Genomic DNA, 15011 nt, shown 5'->3' on the forward strand with positions numbered 1-15011 from the left:
TTATTCTAACATTATATATATATATATATATATATATATATCATGTACTAAAAAAAATTAACACCATGATAGATTATTTTATCCATTTTTTAGAATACATATTAAAGTTGATAATAAATTTAAAAAATTATTTCAATTAATTAATTATAATGTTTATATTATAATTGAAATATTTTTAGATAATAGAGGAATTAAAATAATTTGGTGTAGTATAGAATTAACATTTAAATAATCAATAATATGATGTTTATTAACTCTAGCCGCTTTCCTCCTCCCCATCTCTTTTTTCTTTTTTTTTTCTTTTTTACAATTTATGTTAATTTTATTGATCATTTCGGCGACGACATCGGGTTTAATGCTGATTACTGCTTGTCTGTTATTTTTTTATTATTATTTTTTAATAAGAATAATTATGATTTTGTGACATGTTCTCTGTCTTTCTAGAATATTTTTTTGTCTTTTGGTAGCTTACGGTTTTTTGTCGTTGTTTTGGTTTCTTTTTCTCATGGTTGGATTTGACATCGCCACGATTGATCAAGATGGTGCTTATTTGTTATTAAGATGATCTTCCCTGCTTTGGACCCTCGAATTGATTTGGATATGCGTTTAGCGTTCGTAGATAGTTTTTCACGGTGCTTAACTCTACTTTGCAATTTGTCGGTGGTCTTTCAGTAGTTTCATCCCCTTTTGTGATTCGTTTATCGATGCAGTCATATTTGTTCGTATCTTTATTTTATTCGAGTTTTTTGTTAGGTTTTTTTAGCCTTTTACTTCTTTGATCCTTATATGATCTAGTAGCTAGTTTTTGTCTCAATGATATTAGTAAAATGTCATAATTATATTTTATGTTTACGGTTATACTTGTAAATCTTCGTTATAATTTTAGATATTTTCTATTTTAATAAAACCAACTACTTTCTATAAAAAAAATCAATAATATGGAAAATTCCATTTTTCGCGCATTTGAATTTCCCAGTAATATAAACCAAGGCCTTGACGAGGGACGTGACGGGCGAGATTTGCAGAAGAATCCATGGCTGTTTTTCCTGATCTAACGAAACCTTTCGTTTTCGATCCTAAACTTTCATTTCCTCCGCCTTACGTTTCCGATCAAATCCAAATTCACTATCCAATCCATTAATTTATCTCTGAACATAGCTATTAAATTATCTTATATAACTATTGATAATATCTAGGATACCACTAGCTTTGTAGAATCAACATGCGATCCGAACTCAATGGCATTACTTCAAAACCGGCCAAGACCGGAGAATCTGACCCCAACGACGACGATGCATCCGCCAACGACCTCCCCCTCCTTGAATCCGCCACCGAAAGTATCCAGGAGCTCGAGAAGAAATTCGCTGCCTTCGTGCGCAATGACGTGTACGGTTCAATGGGACGTGGAAAGCTGCCATTGAAAGAGAAACTCCTGCTGGGCATCGCCCTCGTCACGCGTCTCCCTATACGTCTCGTTTTGGTATTGACTATTTTGGTCGTGTATTACTTGATTTGTAGAATTTTTACGCTATTCTCGACCCCGAATCTGGAGGATGAGCAGGAAGATTTTGCACACTTGGGTGGGTGTAGGCGAGCCGTGATTGTCCAGTCGAGCCGGTTTCTTTCTAGGTTGCTGCTTTTTACGGTAGGATTTTATTGGATTAATGAAACTCATAAGGATTAAGCAAACACCCAGGAGAGTTCAAAAACCGAGCTAGGATTTTACTTATTCAGCATTTTAGTATTCCAATTTGGCATCTTTAAAGAAAATTTATATGCATTTAATTATGCTAACTGATAGACTTTACTTAAACACAAGAAGTAATTGCTTGATCAACATTTTCCTGAATTTTCTATTGTGTACGATTTTTCTACAGAGTACTAAACAATCGGGAGTGCAAAAAAGGCTTGGGGAAATCGTATCTAATCACTTGTCGTATTTAGATATCTTCTATCACATGTCATCTTCCTTGTTAGAAAATAAAACGAGAACAAGTAATTTTCTTATAATCAGATTAGTGAGAATGCGAAATAAAATTAGAAAAATAATATCCGAAAAATGATAACGGAGTTCAGTCAATTATGCCTACGTCTCCGGACTGCTGCAGATCTTTTACTAAGAGAGAAAATTTATAGGTGTTTACAAAACACTCACTACTTACAAGAAAGCTATATGGTATTGGGAGAAATAAAAATGATTTGGGATGATTTTGAAGCTAAATGGGCTAAGATATTTATAGTTGAAGCTTAGGGACTAATTTTGTAAATATCCTAAAGTGTGTAGTGGCTAAAATGTAATTAACCCAAAAAATATTTTAATTAAAAATTGGGGCACCGAATTCGATGCCCCTTTTCTGATTTTAACGCCCCCCTTTGTTGAAAATAAGGGCACCCACCGTTTTTGACTTTTCTCCAACAATCTCCCACTTGAAGACTGATTTTAATCTGTCTTCACACCTCGATCAATGCAGCAACATTTCTAGTCTTGTTATTCTAGCATGCCAATTGAAGCTGAACACAACTTCAGTTTGTCTGTGGTCACCATCTTTGTCAACATATCTGCCGGATTTTGAGCTCCACTAATCTTTTCAAGTTTCAAAATCCCATCTTCCAGAAGAGATCGAATAAAATGATATCTCAATTGTATGTGCTTCGTCCTGGAATGAAAAGACGAATTATTTGCTAGATGAATAACACTTTGACTGTCGCAATACAAAAATTGTTTTCTTGTTTCTTGCCTAACTCTTCCAATAAACTTTGGAGCCAAACCATCTCCTTACTGGCTTTCGTAACAGCGACATATTATGCTTCGATTGTGGAGAGAGCAACTATCTTTTGTAGTTGAGAAACCCAACTCACTGCAGTACCTCCTAGAGTATAGACATACACTGTAATGCTCATTCCGATGTCAACATTTCCGGCTAAGTCAACATCTACATAGCCTGTCAGTATCGTATCTACACCTTTGAAACAAAGTGCTTTGTTTGTGGTACCCAGCAGATAATTGAGGATCCATTTGACTGCTTCCCAGTGTACCTTGCCCGGATTATTCATGTACCTGCTAAAAACTCTCACTGCTTGAGCAATATCTGGTCTGGTACAAACCATGGCATACATCAGACTTCCAATTGCTAAGGCATACAGCACCTTCACCATGTGTGCACGTTCTTCCTCCGTCTTTGGTGACTGCTCTTTGGAGAGTCTGAAATGAACACCTAAAGATGTATGTACTAGTTTAGCATCTTGCATATTAAACCTGGAGAGTACTTTGTTGATGTACTCAGCCTGTGATAACATCAAAGTCCCCAACTTTGTCTCTCTCTTAATCCTCATCCCAAGAATCTACTTTGCAGCTCCCAGATCCTTCATAGCAAACTGCTTCAACAATTTTTGATTCAAGTGTATAATCTCTTGCATGTCTGAGCCTGCAACGAGCATGTCATCAACGTACAATAATAAAATAATGAAGATGTTGTCGAACCTCTTGATATAGCAACAATGATCTGCTTGGCATCTGGTAAAACCACTACTACTCATGAAACTATCGAACTTCTTGTACCATTGTCTAGGAGCTTGTTTTAAACCATACAAGCTCTTCTTCAACCTGCATACCAGGTTTTTCTTGCCTACCTCTATGAAGCCTTCTGGCTACCTCATATAGATTTCTTCCTCCAAATCACCATGAAGGAAAGCTGTCTTTATATCTAACTGCTCAAGATGTAAATTCTTTGCAGCTACAATTTTCAACACTAGTCTGATTGTAGACAATTTTACGACTGGAGAAAAAATTTCATTGTAGTCAATACCTTCTTTTTACTGAAATCCTTTGACAACCAATCTTGCTTTGTAGCGTTTGCTCTCATCGTGCTCTTCTTTGATCCTGTAAATCCACTTTTTATGGAGTGATTTCTTGCCTGATGGTAATTCAGCTAATTCTCACGTCTGATTTGACATAAGTGAGTCCATCTTATCTTTCATGGAAGACTCCCACTTGACTGAATCCTCCACTTGCATTGCTTCATCATAGCACTCTGGTTCACCATTGTCACTCAATAACAAATAGTGCAAAGAAGGCGAATAACGCTGGGTTGGTTTAGGAATTCTGGAGGAGCGTCTCAGTTCTGGTGTGTGTGGTTATTCTTGAACTGCTTCAGGATTGATCTGAACATTATTTCCAGAAATTTCCTCGAACTCAGCAAATTTCTTTGTTTTAGCTTCGGTATTGGAGCTACTTGATTCTATTTGACCTGTCTTTGTACATCACATTCTAATTGAAAATAACATCTCTGCTTCTGATGATCTTTCGATTTTCGTAGTCCTAAAATCGGTAACCGAACTCATTACCACCATAACCAACAAAGACGTATTTGTTGGACTTGGCATCAAGTTTACTTCTTTCAGCAGAGTTTATGTGTACATAAGAAATGCAACCAAACACTCTTAAGTGTGAAAGGTTTATTTATTTCTTGCTCTAAGCTTCTTCTGGTATTCCACAATCCAAGGGAACTGAGGGCCCACGGTTGATCAGGTAAGCTGCAGTGTTGATAGCTTCAACCCATAGCAATTTGGGCAATCCAGCATGTATCATCATGCTTCTAGCACGTTCATTCAGAGTTCTATTCATGCGCTCCGCTACGCCATTCTGCTGTGGTGTCATGGGAACTGTTGTCTCCATCTTGATCCTATTATTTGCGCAAAATTCTCTAAATCTGCTGTTTCTGTACTCTCCTCCATTGTCAGAACTCAACCGCTTGACTTTCAAATCAGTCTCATTTTCCACCATGACCTTCCATTTTCTGAAGGTATCAAAGACTTCTGATTTCTTCTTCAGAAAATAAACCCACACCTTCTTCGTAGAATCATCGATGAAGGTGGCATAATATAATGAGCCTGCAAGAGATGAAACTGTAGATGGTCCCCATACATCAGTATGAACCAACTATAACCTTTCTACCTTGGGTATCTTGCCAATCTTTGCAAAGCTGACTTTCTTTTGTTTGCCAAAGATGCAATCCTTGCATAGTCCGACATCTACATTCTTTAGATCCGACATCTTCCCTTTTGACAAAAGTGTCTTCATCCATTTCTCGCTCATATGGCCAAGCCTTTGGTGCCATAGGTTTGATTTTCCATCAGCATCTGCTACTGCAATGATATTCTCTAAATTTGAGGTTACATAGAGAGTACCAGTCTTCTTACCACGAGCAATGACTAGTGCTCATTTGGTAATCTTCCATTCACAGCCTGAAAGGTTGTACAATATCCTTCTCCATCAAGCTGTCCAACAGAAATCAGATTTCTTTTGAGGCCAGGAATATATCTCACTCCTGTCAGCTTCCAGGTGGTCTGGTTTGGCAGCTTTAATCGGATGTCTCCTTTTCTGACGATCTTCAAGGTTTCATCATCAGCTAGATAAACCTTCCCAAAATCACCACTGATATAGTTCTCCATGATTTCTCGGCATGGGGTGGAGTGGAAAGATGCCCCTGAATCCAAGATCCATGATTCTATCAGACTGTTGACGCTTAGAATCATGGCATCACCTGTCTCTTCTGTTATGTTGGCAGAATCCTGTGCGCCGATATCTTTCTTCAGTGCTCGACAATCTCTTTTAAAGTGACCATTCTTGCCACAATTATAACATGTAAAATCTTTCTTTCCCGTTCTGGATTTTCCCCGTCTGGATTTCGATATGCCATGATTTGAATTTCTTTCTAAAGTTCTCCCTCTAGACTCCGTGTGGAAGGCTGAGGAGGTTGATGTTTCACTCGATTCTTTTCGTCGAATTTCTTCACTCAATACCAGATCCCGAACATCGTCGAATTTTAATTTGCTGTTTCCCGACGAGCTGCTGACTGTTGTAACAGTAGCATTCCAATTGTCTAGTAGAGATGATAAGAGAATTAAAGCTCGAACTTCATCATCGAATTCAATTTCCACTGAACTCAACTGGGTTGTGATTGTGTTGAGTTCATTTAGGTGTTGTGTTCATTTAGGTGTTGTGCCACCGATGCCTCTTCTACCATTCGTAAATTGAATGATCGTCTCATCAAATGAACTTTGTTTGAGGCCGATGGCTTCTCATACATATTGGAGAGAGCCACCATAAGACCCGCCGTGGTCTTTTCCTTTGCTATGTTGAAAGCAACATTGCGGGATAACGTCAGTCGAATAACTCCGAGGGCTTGTCGGTCGAGAAGAGCTTAGTCTTCATTCTTCATGCCCTCTGGTTGTTTTCCTGAGAGGGGTTGATATAGATTTTTCTGGTACAGAAAATCTTCGATCTGCATCTTCTAAAAGCCAAAGTCTGCACCATCGAACTTTTCAATTTTCACCTTCCCTTCGTCTGCAGCCATCACTCCCACTCGAATCTGGCTTCGTTTGGATCGTTTCTGACAATTCTTGCGAACCATTGTGTATAGGAACACCTCCGTCGACAAATTTGTACCGCCGACAAAATTTTTTACTATTCACAAAATTCACTATTTACGTGAATAGTAACCTCGCAAAAATTTGACAAAATTCACAACCAAAAGCTCTGATTACCAGTTGTTGGGAAATAAAACGAGAACGAGTAATTTCCCTATAACCAGATTAGTGAGAATGCGAAATAAAAGCGGAAAAATAATACCCGAAAAATGATAACGGAGTTTAGCCAATTGTGCCTACATCTCCGGACTGCTACAAATCTTTTACTAAGAGAGAAAATTTACAGGTGTTTACAAAACACTCACTACTCACAAGAAAACTCTCTAGTATTGGGAGAAATAAAAATGATTTGGGATGATTTTAAAGCTAAATGGACTAGAGTATTTATAGTTGAAGTTTAGAGACTAATCTTATAAATATCTTAAAGTGTACAATGACAAAAATATAATTAACTCAAAAAATATTTTAATTAAAATTTACGCCCCACCTTGTTGAAAATAAGGGCACCCACCGTTTTTGACTTTTCTCGAGCATTCCTTTCCAAGTTTTGTTGCCAAGGTCTGTTAACATTAGCCACTCTTCTCATTTTGGTAGTTGATTATGGTATTAAAGGTAAGGTTTTGCTGTTTTAACTGACATATCCAGGGTTTCAAGTCGCGGTCGTGTTTTCGGTTATTTCGGATTTACCGTGATTGCGGTCGTCGTGGGTAACTCGGACGGCGGCGAAACTGCTATATCACGGCCGAAATCGCTGTCGCGGATCGTTTTTTAAAACCCTGGACATATCTTTTGCTTGGTTTTTCACTTGAAATGCTTAGATTTTATTGCTGAAGATATCAGTGAGTAAACTTCCCTTAATTGGTCTCATCGGGTCAGAGTTAATTTTATGCTCGAAATTTTCTCCCTTGGTTTGGTGCACAACAATCTGCAGTTTGGTTGCATAATTGATTTTTTTTTTTTGCCTTTTAAAGCTTAATATAGTTATGGGACTTATGTCAATAGTTTTAACTTATTTCATTCGTGCTCCTAACTACAAATTTCGCATCTTATGTTGTAGCTACGTCTAGCAAGCGAACCTTTTGCATTCGAGTCTTCAGTTTTGGAAAGAGTATTGTGTGCATCCATTTGTTTTTAGTAGTTATATGTTTCATAAAAGTTCCATATTTTCTTTGTGGTATAAATAAATTGGTTTTGAGTTGGCGTGATGAATGATATTTGGCTTGTTTGTTACAGCAAATGTCTTGGTTGTGTCTTTGTTCAGCGCGAGTCAAAATCATCTGACTTCGAAGTTGTTGCAGGTAAAAACTTGATGACACCGAACTTGTTCTTCACCACTTTAATTAATCAAAAGTACGATGCTTAACTGGTCTCTCTTTCAGGCATCGTGACAGACAGAATTCGTAATGCACATCAAAATGAATTGGCTCCTATGTTGATGCTGTCTCCAGATTAATCATCTTATTTATTCACTATGCATTTATCATATGGTTTACTTTAATCTATGGCGCATGCTCTACTGTATGAGTGTATATTTGTTTCTGTAGCTGATGTTTCCTAGCATCCTAAGCATCTATATTTCCTATGCCTATCTGTAAATAGTAAAACTTGATTTATTTTCTTCTTGACAACAGAAGGAACAACAAGTAATGGGGATTTCCTCCCATTCAAGACTGGTTCCTTTTTAGCCTGAGCACCTGTTGTGCCTGTTATATTAAGGTACTCATACCGAAGATTTAGTCCAGCCTGGGATTCAATATCCGGGGTGAGTATCTATTAAGCAAAATCAAAACGGCTTTGTGATTTCTGGTGATAAATTGTATTTTTTCCCCTGAGTTGGGTAGCTGTTTAATACCTGTAAATGATCAGTGGATATACAAATAATACATATGAGAAATTTTGGTTTGTGTTTGTTCGTTTTTTGGTGGTGCCTCATTATGCGGTGGTCTTAATACAAATCATTTGTGCACTATAGTTACACTGGTGCAGATTTTTGTTCGTTACACTATTATTCTGATGATGTTTTGTTGTTTGCATAGTGCATTTGTATAGACCTTATTATTCTAAAAAAACTACTAAACGTGAAGACAATAATGCACTTATTATATAAACCTTAATGGAGAAAATTGGAAACAAAATGTTAATATAGCTGGTGATTATGTGGAAAACATATGATTATATTTTCCTCTCCAGGAAGACATTGAATTTAAAATAATTTGATAATCAAGTATATTTGGTTCATGACATTTGTTCTTCCTGCGGATGTTAATGCTGGTGAGATGGTCTATATTGTCCTTTGCAGGAGCGTCATGTGGTTTTTCTTCTGTGTCAATTTGTAAATCACTTGGAGGTAATATGGTTACCTGTTTACCGCCCGTAGCAGCAAGAGAAGGATAATTCGAAACTATATGCTAATATTGCCCGGAAATTGATGGCCTCTGAGGGATTAAATATGACACCGTTTCTTCATTGTTATGTTGCTTTGATGTTAAACTTAGTTTTGTTTTTCTCTGCTGCAGGGTGGTTTGATACTTTCGGATGTCGGGTTGGTAGCTGCTCCCAATGGTAATAATAGCCTGCCTAGTGTTTTGCATCCGAAAAACGATTGATAAATTCTCCAACCCTTGCTTCCACATGCTATCTATCCTCAGCTGAGTTTCTTAGTTTGCACTGACAACGCCATTGCAATTATGTTGTGAACTTTATTAATGAAAAGAGTGGCCAGGATCATCTGCCATTAGCCACCATTCCTAGTTTCTTTTCGGCTTTAAAGCCCATGTATCTTGGGCTCTTGTTTTCTTTTAAATATTTCTTGTGTTGGAATTTACGAATAAAATATATTTTTCAAAATACAAGAAAAATAAGAAAATGGTATGGAATATATATATTTATTATATCCGAGTCCAAATAATATAATCAAAATACAGATTAACAATAAGTTTACTGTAAATCTGAAACGTCTTTTTTTTTTGTTCCTGTGGTCAAAGCTAATATGGATTCTCCGTCTGTATATATTCATTGGTTAACTTATCCTTCATTTGAATGTTTTTAATATTGATCTTTTATTAGTGCCATAAATATCACTCCTAAGTACCTTTTTTGTTCGGAAAAGTCTAGTGGCAACAAGATTTTAAATATGGTAATAATAAATTTTATTATATAAAAGTCAATACATATATTAAGAATCGAAATATGTCGTCTAATTTAATATATTTCAAAGAAAAAAACACTAAAATCGCCGTATTATTTTCTCTATAATTCTAATTATGAATGGACGCACCATCTTATGTTAGGACAAACTTCTACAATTTTAGGAAAAAATTAACTTATAAAATTGTAAGAGTGACAAAAATATACTATTAATTAAAATACAGTAAAAATATATATTAATTTAAATATTCAAGGAACGATTGTCCCCACCTGTCTCCTTTTCGGTCTATACTTGGACTTGATATGGGTGTTGGTCGACCGAAGTTACATGAATTCCATGAGAATACAACAAGGTTGCAGGTGCAGTTGCAAAAATGCCCTCATCAGACTCCTTCCAGATCTTAGTCTTCAACTCGCCACCATCACATCTTCATGATCTTTTATTTATGTACACCTTCAATCCTTGTATTGTAGACTAGATGTTGTTTAATTTCGACTTTAACTTCTCCTTCAATTCAAAATACAAATGAGAAAAGATTGGGCAATATAGGGTAAAGTACACAAATGGTCCTTTGACTATAGAGTATCGTTTTATCGTGTCTTCCGACTATTAAAAGTTATAAAATGATCTCCTCACTATAAGACGTTTATTTTTTAAGTCATTAAATATTAAAATTTACAAAAATAATGACCTAACTATTCATTGTGTTCCAAATTTGTCATTTTTCATTGAAAAATTGATAGTAGTTTGAGCTGGACATTAACATGATGATTGAAATATGATAGTCATTTGAGATTTTAGGTTCATATTATATCATGTTGGGGAAATCGGGTTATTTCCCACACGAACGTAGTTTCAAAATTGACCTAAAATGTCAAGATCAAAACCATCAAAGGTTGCACAGCGGATAAACCTGTCAAACTATTGAATATTGAAACACAATAGAAAAAACCGAATAAAAAATAATAAAGGAGAGAACACACTAAATTTACGAGGTTCAACGAGAATATCGTCTACTCTTCGGGCACCACACCGGATGATAACTTCACTATCAACAAAATATTACAACAAATGAAATTCTTTAGAATTCCCAAAGTGAGAAAATGAAGAAAACAAATGGAAGAGAGAACTTGTTTTGGGATGATTTCTGATGGAAATACTTAGGCCTATTTATAGTTGAGTTTTAAGGACTAAACTTATAAATAACCTAATATTTTAGGGATCAAATATGGAATCCCCATGTTCAAAGTTTGGCCAACTACCAAAGAATTTTCCAATGTGTACAAGTTAGCCACCAAATATGAAATTCCCATGTTCAAAGTTTGGCCACCAACCAAGATGAAATTTCCAACTTGTCAACTTAATTTCAAGCCAAATCTAACAAATCTCCACCTTGGCTTGAAATTACCAAGCCTACTCAACTTCTTCAACTCCCCAAATTTGTAGTGCCTCTAATTGTGCTCACAAGCGCCACACACCCGAAGGTGTTCATACTTTCAGGATGTTAATCAAGTTCAAACAATGATTGAACTTGATTACTGTTACCACCTTGGTCATCATATATGCAGGATTTTCTGATGTTGTAATTTTCTGAAGTAGAATCTTTCCTTCTTCAAAGATCTCCCGCACAAACTGATACCTCACGTCGATATGCTTAGTCCTTGAGTGGTAGACTTGATTTTTTGCTAAATGAATAGCGCTCTGACTGTCACAATAGAGACTAATGTGACTTTGAACAACTCCCAAGTCTTCCATCAACCCGTTAAGCCAAATTGCTTCCTTTACAGCCTCTGAAACTGCCATGTATTCTACCTCTGTAGTAGACAAGGCCACCGTAGATTGCAATGTAGACTTCCAACTTACTGGGGCTTTAGCAAGAGTAAACAAATACCCAATAGTTGATCGATGCTTATCCAAATCACCAGCAAAATCGGAATCAGCATATCCAACCACACACTGACCAAGTGCTTCATCCTGTTCAAAAACTAAACCAACATCCACTGTTTGTTAGAGATACCGTATAATCCATTTCACAGCTTGCCAATGTCCTTCTCCAAGATCATGCATTTATCTGCTCACAACTCCAACTGCTTGTGAAATGTCATGACGCGTACACACCATTACATACATCAAGCTCCCAATTGCATTACCATATGGAACTTTTGCCATATACTTTCGTTATTCGTTAGTTTTAGGAGATAATTGAGAACTAAGTTTCAAATGAGAAGCCAGTGGAATACTTACATGTTTGGTATTTTCATTCATGCCAAAACATTGTAATATCTTTCTTAGATACTGCTTTTGTGTTAAACAAAGCTTCCCTCTATGTCTATCTCTTCTTATCTCCATACCAAGAATCTTCTCGGCATCACCTAGATCTTTCATCTCACACTCTTGATTCAACTGAGCCTTTAATTTGTCTATCTCCTTTTAACTCTTCGAAGCGATCAATATATCGTCAACGTACAAGAGAAGATAAATGAAAGATCCATCTTTGAGTTTTTGCAAATACACACAATGATCATATTTGCTTCTAGTGTACTTTTGCCTCCTCATAAAGCTATCAAATTGCTTGTACCACTGCCTCGGAGATTGCTTCAATCCATATAGCGATTTGTTCAGCTTACAAACCCATTTCTCACAATCACCATATTTGTATCCTTCTGGCTGAGTCATATAGATCTCCTCTTCTAAATCACCGTGCAAGAAAGCCGTCTTTACATCAAGTTGAGCTAGCTCCAAATTTAACTGTGTTACCAATGTCAACAATATTCTAATGGAGGAATGCTTCACAACAGGGGAAAATACTTCATTGTAGTCGATTCCTTCCTTTTGAGCGTAGCCTTTAGCTACCAACCGTGCTTTGTAGCGAACATCTTTCTTGCTATGAGATCAATCTTTCTTTGCAAATACCCACTTGCATCCAATTGCTCTTTTACCTTTTGGTAATTGTGTTAGTTTCCAAGTGTTGTTCTTTTGGAGAGATTGCATTTATTCATCGATGGCACTTTTCCATTTATCACTTTCCAAGTTTGTATTGCTTCTTGGTAAGTGATAGGGATATCATCATCAACAACTGGAAGAGCATAGGCCACCATATCAACAAATCGAGCAGGTCTACGAATTTCTCTCCTTGGCCTTGTAACTGCAAGTGGTTCTGGTGTCTCCAATGGTTCTTGGGTTTGAATCTCTTCATCTTCTGATTCTTCTATTAAAGTTGAAGAATCAGCTGCATCAACTTCTGGGATCATCAAATGCTGAAATTCCACCTATTTTGGAGTATGCTCCACCTGCTGCGGAGTATTACTTGTCTGGAAAGCTTCATTTGTTACCTTTTTTACTAGGGCAGACTCATCAAAGGTAACATCTCTGCTACAAATTATCTTCTTGGTATCTAAACACCAAATGCAGAATCCCTTCACTCCATGGGTGATTCCCATAAAAAGAGCCTTCTTTGCTCTCGGATCAAGCTTGGATTCCTTCACATGATAATAAGCAGCGGATCCAAATACATGTAAGGAATCATAATCAGTAGTAGGTTTTACAGACCATACATCCAATGGTGTTTTTCCTCCTATCGCTGATGACGACAGACGATTGATGAGATGGCCAACATATGTCACAACCTCAGTCTAAAATGTCTTGCCTAACCCAGCATTAGACAACATACATCAAACTTTCTCCAATAATGTTTGATTCATACGCTCTGTCACCCCATTCTGTTATGGTGTATTTCTAACAGTGAAGTGTCGAACAATACCATACTCATGGCAAACGTCAAAGAATGAGTCACTTTTATATTCCCCTCCATTGTCCGTCCTAAGACGTTTGATCTTTATAGCAGTCTGGTTCTCGATCATATTTTTCCATTTAAGGAAAATTCGAAGCACTTCATCTTTAGACTTCATCGGATACACCCAAACTCTTCTGGAAAAGTCATCTACAAAAATTACAAAATAATGGTTTCCTCCCAAAGACGATGTCTTTGAAGGAACCATACATCTGAGTGTATATAATCCACAATACTTTTTGTATTATGTATAGTGGTGCCAAACTTCACTCTGTTCTACTTTCCCAGAACACAATGCTCGCAAAAGTTTAATTTACAAGCCTTTACACCTTTCAACAATCATTTCTTTTACCAGAATTTGCAAGGATTTCTCTCCAGAATGTCCCAACCGCATATGCTACAACTGGGTTGTGTCCAAATCATCACCTCCGGAAGCTGCTGCAACTGCTCCAATAATTGTACTACCTTGGTAGTAATACAAATTATTTTTTCTGATGCCCTTCATCATCACAAGTGCGCCATATGTGACTTTTAAAACTCCATCTCTCATAGTGACTACTGAGCCTTTGGATTCCAACGAGATGAGATTTTTCTTCAAACTGGGCACGTATCGGACATCAGTCAGAACTATGGTTGATCCATCTTGATTCTTCAGTCGAATTGAACCTATCCCAACAGTTTTACAGGCATTGTCATTGCCCATATAAACAACTCCTGTATTTAGTTCTACTAAATCGGAGAACCACTCCCTATTAGGGGACATATGATAGGTACAACTCGAATATAATATCCATTCATTTGAATGGAATGTTGTTGATGAAACAACCAATGATATGTCAGAGTCATTTGCATCATGCTCTGCAACACATGTATCTGGAGCATCTTTTCCTTTTTTCTTCAGCTTCGGACAATCTTTCTTCTAATGTCCTTTCTCATGACAAAAGACACATTCATCTTTTCCCAGTCTGGACTTCGACTTCGACTTTGATCTCCCTCTCCACTTTGGATTTTGACTTTTCGAGCAACCTCTTGCCACCATGGCCTTCGCTACTTCATACTTGCTCTCCTTCTTGGTTTTCTTCATGAGCTCATAACTATACAAAGATCAGTTACATCTTTAAGGGTAACATTATCCTTACCATTAAGTAACATTGTCTCAAGGTTCTCAAATTCATCTGGAAGAGATGACAACAACATCAAGGCCAAATCTTCATCTTTGAAGGTTTTATCCATGCCCAATAAGTCTGCCACTAGCTCATTGAACGCAGTGATGTGTTCATTCATACTGGTGCCTGGTTGATAATCAAATCTGAACAATCTTTTCTTCATGTGGAGACGATTATGAGAGCTTTTCTGTAGGAATTTTTCCTCCAATGCTTTCCACATCTTACTTGCAGAAGTCTCGTTCTTATAGCCATACTTCTGCTCTCTGGAAAGACAAGATCGAATCGTGCTGCACGCCAAACGATTGATTGTTCCCCATTCTTTCTCTTCCATATATTCGGGCTTTTCTTCCTCAATGGCGATGTCTATACCTTGTTGGAATAAAGCGTCTAACACCTCGCCTTGCCACATGCCAAAATGATCGGATCCATCGAACAACTCCACCGAGAATTTTGCATTTGACATCATCCTCCTCACCGG

At 37.0% G+C, this 15011-nt stretch overlaps 1 pseudogene; it reads left to right on the forward strand.

Moving 5' to 3' along the window:
* Window positions 1-1008: 1008 nt before the first annotated feature.
* LOC120156674 lies at window positions 1009-9142 on the forward strand (annotated as a pseudogene).
* The last annotated feature ends 5869 nt before the right edge of the window (window positions 9143-15011 follow it).

The sequence above is a fragment of the Hibiscus syriacus genome, unplaced genomic scaffold (assembly GCF_006381635.1).
Source record: "Hibiscus syriacus cultivar Baekdansim isolate YM2019G1 unplaced genomic scaffold, ASM638163v2 tig00002840_pilon, whole genome shotgun sequence".
NCBI lineage: Eukaryota > Viridiplantae > Streptophyta > Magnoliopsida > Malvales > Malvaceae > Hibiscus > Hibiscus syriacus.